This window comes from Euphorbia lathyris, chromosome 3, assembly GCF_963576675.1.
Source record: "Euphorbia lathyris chromosome 3, ddEupLath1.1, whole genome shotgun sequence".
Taxonomy (NCBI): Eukaryota; Viridiplantae; Streptophyta; class Magnoliopsida; order Malpighiales; family Euphorbiaceae; genus Euphorbia; species Euphorbia lathyris.
Genome location: NC_088912.1, coordinates 25,022,298 through 25,030,849, shown reverse-complemented (window position 1 = coordinate 25,030,849; position 8,552 = coordinate 25,022,298).

Sequence of the window (8,552 nt, the reverse complement as noted above, 5' to 3'; positions counted from 1 at the left end):
TTGATCAAGAAGGCTTCAAGCATACCTTTGGAGATGGCAAATGGAGATTGTCCAAGGGTTCATTGACAGTTGCTCGAGGCGATTTGTGTTGTTCTTTGTATAAAACATACTTGAGTGTATGTTCTGGTGAGCTAAATGCAGTCGAAGAAAAGAACTCTCCAAATTTGTGGCATAGAAGATTGGGACACATGACAGATAAAGGGTTAAAGCTTTTGGCAGGTAAATCTCTTATTCCTGTTGATAAATCTGTTTCTTTTGACCTTTGTGATTATTGCTTAGCAGGAAAGCAACATAGAGCTTCATTTTCTAAGAAGTCTACAAAGAAGGAAGGAAAGTTGGAGTTGATACACTCTGACGTTTGTGGTCCTTTAGAGGTGGAGTCTCTTGGTGGCAGTAAATATTTTGTCACTTTTATTGATGATGCTACTCGAAGAACTTGGGTTTACATGTTGAAGACAAAGAGTGAAGTGTTTGAAACTTTCAAGAAGTTTCATGTCATGGTAGAAAGGGAGACAGAAAGAAAATTGAAGTGTCTTCAATCTGACAATGGTGGTGAGTACACTTCTAAAGAATTTGAGAATTATTGTTCACACTATGGAATTAGACATGTAAAAACTGTGCCCGGCACCCCTCAACACAATGGTGTAGCAGAGAGAATGAACAGAACAATTGTGGAGAAAGTGAGATGTATGCTTAGAATGTCTAATCTTCTAAAGATATTTTGGGCTGAAGCTGTTAATACTTCAGTGTACTTGATCAATCGTTCACCATCAATTCCTCTTGGCCTTGAGATACCCGAGAGAGCATGGAAGGGTAGAGATCCTTCTTATTCACATTTGAGAGTCTTTGGATGCAAGGCATACATGCATGTGCCAAAAGAACAGAGATCAAAGCTTGGTTCCAAGACTAATCCTTGTGTATTTATTGGCTATGGTGATGAGGAGTATGGTTTTAGACTCTATGATCCAGAGAAAAAGAAGGTAGTGAGAAGCAGAGATGTAGTATTCTTTGAGCACGAGATGGGCTCAGAACTTCTAAGTACAAGGTACACTTCTACTCCAGATTTATCTTTTGATACTACTGATGTTTCTTCTACTTCTATTCCTATTCATATTGAGCAGCCAACAAATGAGAATGTTGAAGCAACACTTGATGGTGTTGAGGAGGTACAACCAAATGAAGATGGTGATGCACTAGAATTTGATAATGATCGTGATGGTGTACCAGAATATGATGATGCTCCACATGATGATCAGAATGATGTAGAGGATGTTCATGAGCAGGGGGAGCAGCCAGCTCCTTTGGTGGAAGAAGCACCAATTCGAAGGTCAACTAGAGAAAGAAAACCTTCTACAAAATATCCAAGCTCGGAGTTTATTCTTGTCACTGATGAGGGGGAGCCAGAGAACTTTGAAGAAGTGTTGTCTAGTAAAGACAAAAATCTTTGGCTTGATGCTATGAAGGAAGAGATGGATTCCTTGAAAAAGAATGAAACATATGTGCTTGTGAAGCCTCCTAAAGGCAAGAAGGTCTTGAAAAACAGATGGGTTTTCAAGAACAAGAAAGATGGTGACAAGATAGTGAAGCGCAAAGCCAGATTGGTGGTAAAGGGTTGCAATCAGAAGAAGGGCATTGATTTTGATGAGATCTTCTCTCTTGTTGTCAAGATGACATCTATAAGAACTGTTTTAGGTTTAGCTGCAAGTCTTGATTTGGAGTTGGAGCATCTTGATGTGAAAACCGCTTTCTTACATGGTGATTTGCATGAGGAGATATATATGGAGCAACCTGAAGGGTTTGAAGAGAAGGGAAAAGAAAAGCTTGTTTGTAAGTTGAAGAAGAGTCTTTATGGGCTCAAACAGGCACCAAGGCAATGGTATCGGAAGTTTGATTCTTTCATGACAAAGAATGGTTACAATAGAACTTCAGCAGATCCTTGTGTGTATTTTAGAAATTTCCCTGGAGGTAACTTCATTATCCTTCTTTTATATGTGGATGATATGTTGATAGTTGGACAAGATGCAGGGATGATTTCCAACTTGAAGAAGGATTTGTCCAAGTCATTTGACATGAAAGACTTGGGTCCAGCTAAGCAGATCTTAGGCATGGAGATAGTTCGTGATAGAAAAGCTGGAAAGTTGTGGCTATCACAAGAAAAGTATATTGAACGTGTGCTTGAAAGGTTTAATATGAAGAATGCCAAGCCTGTTAATACACCTTTAGCAGCTCACTTCAAGTTGAGTAATAGAGCTTGTCCTAAGTCAGATGAAGAAAAAGCAAGTATATCTTCTGTTCCTTATTCATTTGTTATAGGTTCTTTGATGTATGCTATGGTTTGTACTAGACCAGATATTGCACAGGCTGTTGGTTTGGTGAGTAGATACTTATCCAATCCGGGTAAGGTTCATTGGGAAGCTGTTAAGTGGATTTTCAGGTACTTGCGTGGAACTTCCAAATTGAGTTTGTGTTATGGAGGTGGAAAACCGATTCTTGAGGGATATACAGATGCAGACATGGCTGGTGATCTTGATAATAGAAAGTCTACCTCAGGTTATGTGTTTACATTTTCAGGGGGAGCCATTTCATGGCAATCCAAGCTACAAAAGTGTGTAGCATTGTCTACTACTGAGGCAGAGTATATAGCAGCTGTGGAAGCGTGTAAAGAGATGATTTGGTTAAAAAGGTTTCTTCAAGAGTTGGGTTTGAAGCAAAGTGAGTATGTAACTTTCTGTGACAGTCAAAGTGCTATGGACTTGAGCAAGAATGCCATGTATCACGCTCATACTAAGCACATTGATATTAGATATCATTGGTTGCGGAATGTGATTGAAGAGAAAGAATTGTTGTTAAAGAAAGTCCACACAGATAAAAAATGCAGCAGACATGTTAACCAAGGTGGTTCCCGGAAGCAAGCTTGAACTTTGTAATAAGCTTTCCGGGATGAGATTCAAAAATTGAAGAATTTGAGTTTTTTCCTCTCCGTGATGGGCTGGAGGGGAAGATTGTTATGGGTCCCGCCCATATTTAAGGTCCATTTATTATTAACTTTGGCTTCTTTAAGAAGCTTAGGTTAATGTGTATTTAAGTTTATGAGTTGTCATTATTGAGACAAGTGAAGGAAGAAGAAAAGACACACAAAAGAAAGATTTTCGGTTTTGGCCTTTCTCTCATTAGGTCAGTTCACGTTTTTGTCGATTCCCGGAGATTGAACCGTCGGATCGTCACGATTTTTGGACAGGAGCTTCTAGACATATTGTTCCTTGTTCTCACCGTTGGGATCGCCGTTCGGTGGTCGGGAAGGTCTGTTCGGAGTTGGGGCAGATTGTAGACTGATTTCTTCTCTTTCTTGGTATTTGTCTACTTCTTGAAATCTCTTATTGTTTCATGATTGTAGACTTTGTCGGGTTTATTTTGCCCTCAATTTTATCATAATAAGAGAAGTAGGGTGGGCTCCTCAAACGTCCTGTGGTTTTTACTCTTCACACCGAAGAGGTTTTCCACGTATAAATCTTGTGTTGTTGATTGTGGTTTAGATTTCTATCCTTGCAGTTATTGTTGCTGTTTTGATTTGGAACTTGGGTTGTGCTTTGGTTGATTGTTTGTGAGATTGATCATTGTGGTGTTGTTATTCGTATTCCGCGTGTTATTAGTAACCCGTCTTTTGGGTCCTTCAAAAACTAGAGTGAGGAAGATTCGAACATGAGACAAATTGGTTTAGAGGTTCCTTTAATTACCACTGGTACCAACTATGCAAACTTATTTTTATGTTATAAAATCACGTCCTATATTATAAGTACTAATTTTAACTATTTTAGGGGTTATTCGGGGCTAAACTACTATTCCTCAATGGTGTTTCGGAGGGCCGGCCGACCCTCCTCACCCCTTCTGAATCCGCCCCTGAGTTTAATGATCATACTATTAAAAATTGAAATTTAATTTCTACAATATTAAAATGAGTAAAATTCAGTGGTCATGGATGTAATTTACCCGATATATTGAATAAATATGGTTAAAGAAGATGATCCAATATTAATGGACCATCATAAATTCATAATAATGAGCAAGATTTATTGATACCTAAAAATTGTGTCGTACCAAACTGACATCGCAACATAATTTATGTGAGTGAAGGAAAACAAAGATATGCGTACGTAACTACTTTTAAATATAATACGATAATTAAATACTGTTCGTACAAATATTAAGCTACTGAATTCAAATTAATTTTAATCTTCGGAAATTTTTTAAAACTTAAGTTTTCTCGTATATTACTGTATATTACTGTAATGTCAGTATGGATTGAAGTTAATTAAATGGTAAAGTATGAAAAAAATGTTCGTGGTTTACTTTATTTGTAAATAGAGGTCCGTGATTTAAAAGTTTACAAATTGAGGTATGTGGTATGTTTTTTTATAAAATAAAGTATTTAAAATTAGACTTTTAAGTAATTGATGACAATTAAGAGCATTTTTTATTTTTATTTTCAATTATATTTATATATTGACAAAACACAGATCCCAAAATCAAATTATAACGGTGTAAAATGAACTTAAATATCAATTTAGTTCATAAACTGCCAGATTAGTAAAAAACGTTAAATTCCACCATATTATTTATTGTTTCGATTCAGAAAGTTGTTTTTTCGGGGATTACGTTTTCCTGATATGTAAGAATAATTTTTTTTAAGATAAAAATGTTTTTATTTGTAATCAGAACTTAACTGTGTAATTGTAATATTTTGTTTTGTAAATAAAACATACCACAGACCTTTATTTGTAAACTTTTAAACCACAAGCCACTATTTGTAAATTGGACAAACCACATGCATTTTTTTCGTACTTTTTCCTTAATTAAATATAGTCTATCCTTTTAAATATATTAGTTATTTCATTTTTTTGTTTTGAAAATTTAGTAAAGTGTTCCAAGTATTTCTTAAGTTATTTTTAATATTTTGAACTTTTAAAAACTTAAATTTGCATATATATTATTGAGTATCAACGTGGAATGAAATTAATCAAAATTAAAAATATCATCTTAAATATACTAGTTATTCCATTTTTTGTGTTTTGAAAATTGTACAATTTGTCAATATTTCTCAAGTTAAGATGATAGATTAAATTTAATTAATTTCATTCTACACTACAATAATATATGGATCCATTTACAATTTGATAGATGTAATTGAGTAAAATGTATTTTTTTTATCTCTATCTCTATTACCAAACATTAAATTATTTTTATTCTTATCACAATCTTTTATCCTTATTCCTATCTCAACATTTACCCATATCCCCGTGAAATACCAAACGTCCCATATGATTATCGGAGAAAGAGAAATTTAAATTCGCAAAAAGCATCCTGAGGCCCCTGATCTTTCATTGTTTGGTGCATTAAGCCCTTGATCTTTTATTTAGACACATTGAGCCCCTGATCTTTCACCATTTGATGCATTAAGCCCTCGATCTTTCATTTAGACACATTGAGCCCTTGATCTTTCATATATGGGTGTATTAGGTCCTTTCATAAATCAATTAATATATAGGTTTATTAAGGGCATGTTTGGTTAGGTTTATATAACTGCAGTGTTTCGCATTTTCTCTAGACACTGTAACATTTTGGAGCTTTTCACGAAAAGCTCTTTTCATGAACAGTTGTTTGTAGTTACTTGTTATTGATAAAATTACCCTTCTTATTTCCATAAAATGTGCTTCAATTTTAACATTATTTTTATTTTTAGAACATAATTATCGAAAAACAAGATTTTATTGTGTTCAATAAATTTTTTATTTTTTATTTAAATTATTTTTATTAATTTGTATAATATATTTTTTATTTTAGAATTTGTTATTTTTAGAACATCATTTGTTGTCACACCAAACATGCCCTTAATAAACCTATATATTAATTGATTTATGGAAGGACCTAATACACCCATATATGAAAGATCAATGGCTCAATGTGTCTAAATGAAAGATCGAGGGCTTAATGCACCAAATAGTGAAAGATCAGGGGCTCAATGTGTCTAAATATAAGATCGAGGGCTTAATGCACCAAACAATGAAAGATCAGGGGCCTCAGGATGCTTTTTGCCATTTAAATTTGATATATAAAATCATCCATTCAGACCTAATGTTATTCATTAAGGGATGTGTTTGTTTACTCATTTTCTCATCTTATTTGTCTTTTCATATTAAAAATGACGAGTTTTAGTTGTTTGGTTATGGAACTATATTGTATACTTTTTATATATGAAAATTAGTTTTTTACAAAAACAAAACATCTCTGCTTTTCGGCCATCCCTTGCAACTTAAAACACTTCGGTCTGGAACTTCGATAGGGGGACATCTGATATCATATAATTAATCATAATGCACATGGACAAATGAAGTATCCCTTCTTCAACAGTAATCACCAAAGCCAGATGGACTGGTCAAAAGAGACCTCAAGGTCATGCACATCCATACCCGTGTCTGACATCTTGATTTGTAGAATCACATGTGCAGCCGTTACAACCATTTCAAGTTGAAAGCAGACTCACACTATTGATCGGCCATCACGTTGACCTCAAATCTCATTTAGACCATAAAACTCAATCATCCCATATATACAAAGGTACACGGTACACTAAAAGGTATCTAATTCATTTCTATTACTCACCTAAGCTACATACTTTTCAATATCACCATCCTCGCTAATTTAACCATTGGAACGGTATCACCGATCCCCAACTCCTCCTTAATCATTTTCTGTTTTATTTTAAAAGGTCCAACGAATTCAACTCGAATTATACCACATCATTAAACTTTTGAGTTGCATGTATTAGACCGATTTGAGTACAGATTTTAAACATGTCGAACATTAAATTTTTAAATTTTTTATGTATAAAGTAAAATTTGGAAATGGAAAATATTCTTTCACCATATACTGTTTGAGTGAAAGTATTACATGATTAATATATGTAATACAATATGAAATTAACCTAAAGTAATCATAACATGAAGCAAAAGGAATGGAAAAAGATGTACGTATAAAAGCTACAAATATATCATGGGTAAATTTCACCCATAGCGACTGAACTTTACCCATTTAACATTATTAGTACTGAATTTCAATTCTTAATAGTATAGCTACTGAACTTTACACTTTTTAATATTGGTGGCCACTCAACGCTTCAAAACGACCGTTGACGGCCTAAAAATAAAAAATCCAAAGCATAATGATATTTTAAGGAACTTTAATTCTTGAATATGTTGTTTTATTAGGAGAGAGTGAATTTTTAGAGAGAGAAATCTCCAAAAATGTGATTTTGGAAAATAAAAAATATGGTTTCATAGTAAATGTCTTTCTGAACAATTTTAATTCTGGAATATTTTCATTTTGAGGCCGTTAACGGTCGCTTTGAGGAGTTAGTTAAAATTGAGTGGCCACAATATTAAAAAGTGTAAAGTTCAATAGTCATACCATTAAGAATTGAAGTTCAGTGGCCACAAATATATCATGGCTGGGGTCATTTTTTTTTTTGGTACAAATCTGTATATATTGTACTTAAAGTTTCAATCATATATAATTAATTAAACCTAAAGTTTTTCACCCCAAAATAACAAATATTGCTTTCAGAAAATATTGCCAGATTCATGTTTGGTTTCAAACCAAATCGCTGTATTGTGTCCCAATTTGCATGCCCACTTTCATGCTTTAGGATTTAGGAGTACAATATTTAATTAATGCTATTCTTTTTTTAATCGGTTCAATTAATAGTTTAGAGATTAATGATCCATTTTTTAGGTGGATTTTATTTCAAGTAACCACTCAAATCAAACCATTTTAATTAGTATGAAATTTGTAGCTTGTTAACATCATAGATATAACTCGTTTGATGAGGTAAAAAAGAGACAAAATAGATTTGGATAATCTGACAGCTATCAGAGTCACATCTTTTAGCAAATAAAACGTCACGAACACCTGCAGGAGGCTCATCACACTCATGATAACTAAGTTCTTTCAGGAACCTGTGAAATTCACCAACCAATCTGCCACTTTATTGCCTTCACGAAAAATGTGAGTAAACCGGGACTCCTAATCATGATCCTGAAGACGCTTATAGTCCTTAATTAACCAAGAAAGAGGGGTGAGAAGTATCTGCTACGTTGTCCACGAATAAGAGCAACCACCCTCGAATCCATCTCCACCATGACTTGCCTATACTCCTTATTCCAAGCTAGGTGAAGACCAAAGAAAAGACCTCAGAGCTCAGCCATACCACGTTACAAGTACCAATATTCAACAAGAAGCCGCCCCACCATAAACTAGTAGAGTCGTTAAACACTCCACCTATCGTGGAAAAGCTCGGATTGCCTTTAGAGGCACCATCAATATTCAATTTGACCCGGCATTCCTTCGGTGACTTCTAACTGTCCCAAATAAAGGATAAGACTCTGTTGGTAGTGCTACAATCGAGAGCCTTGGGACAAAAAAAAATGTGCCTGTTGAAATCACTCATCATTTTTAAGAATTATAGTGTTTCTCCAATTCCACAATCACCACATACTAAT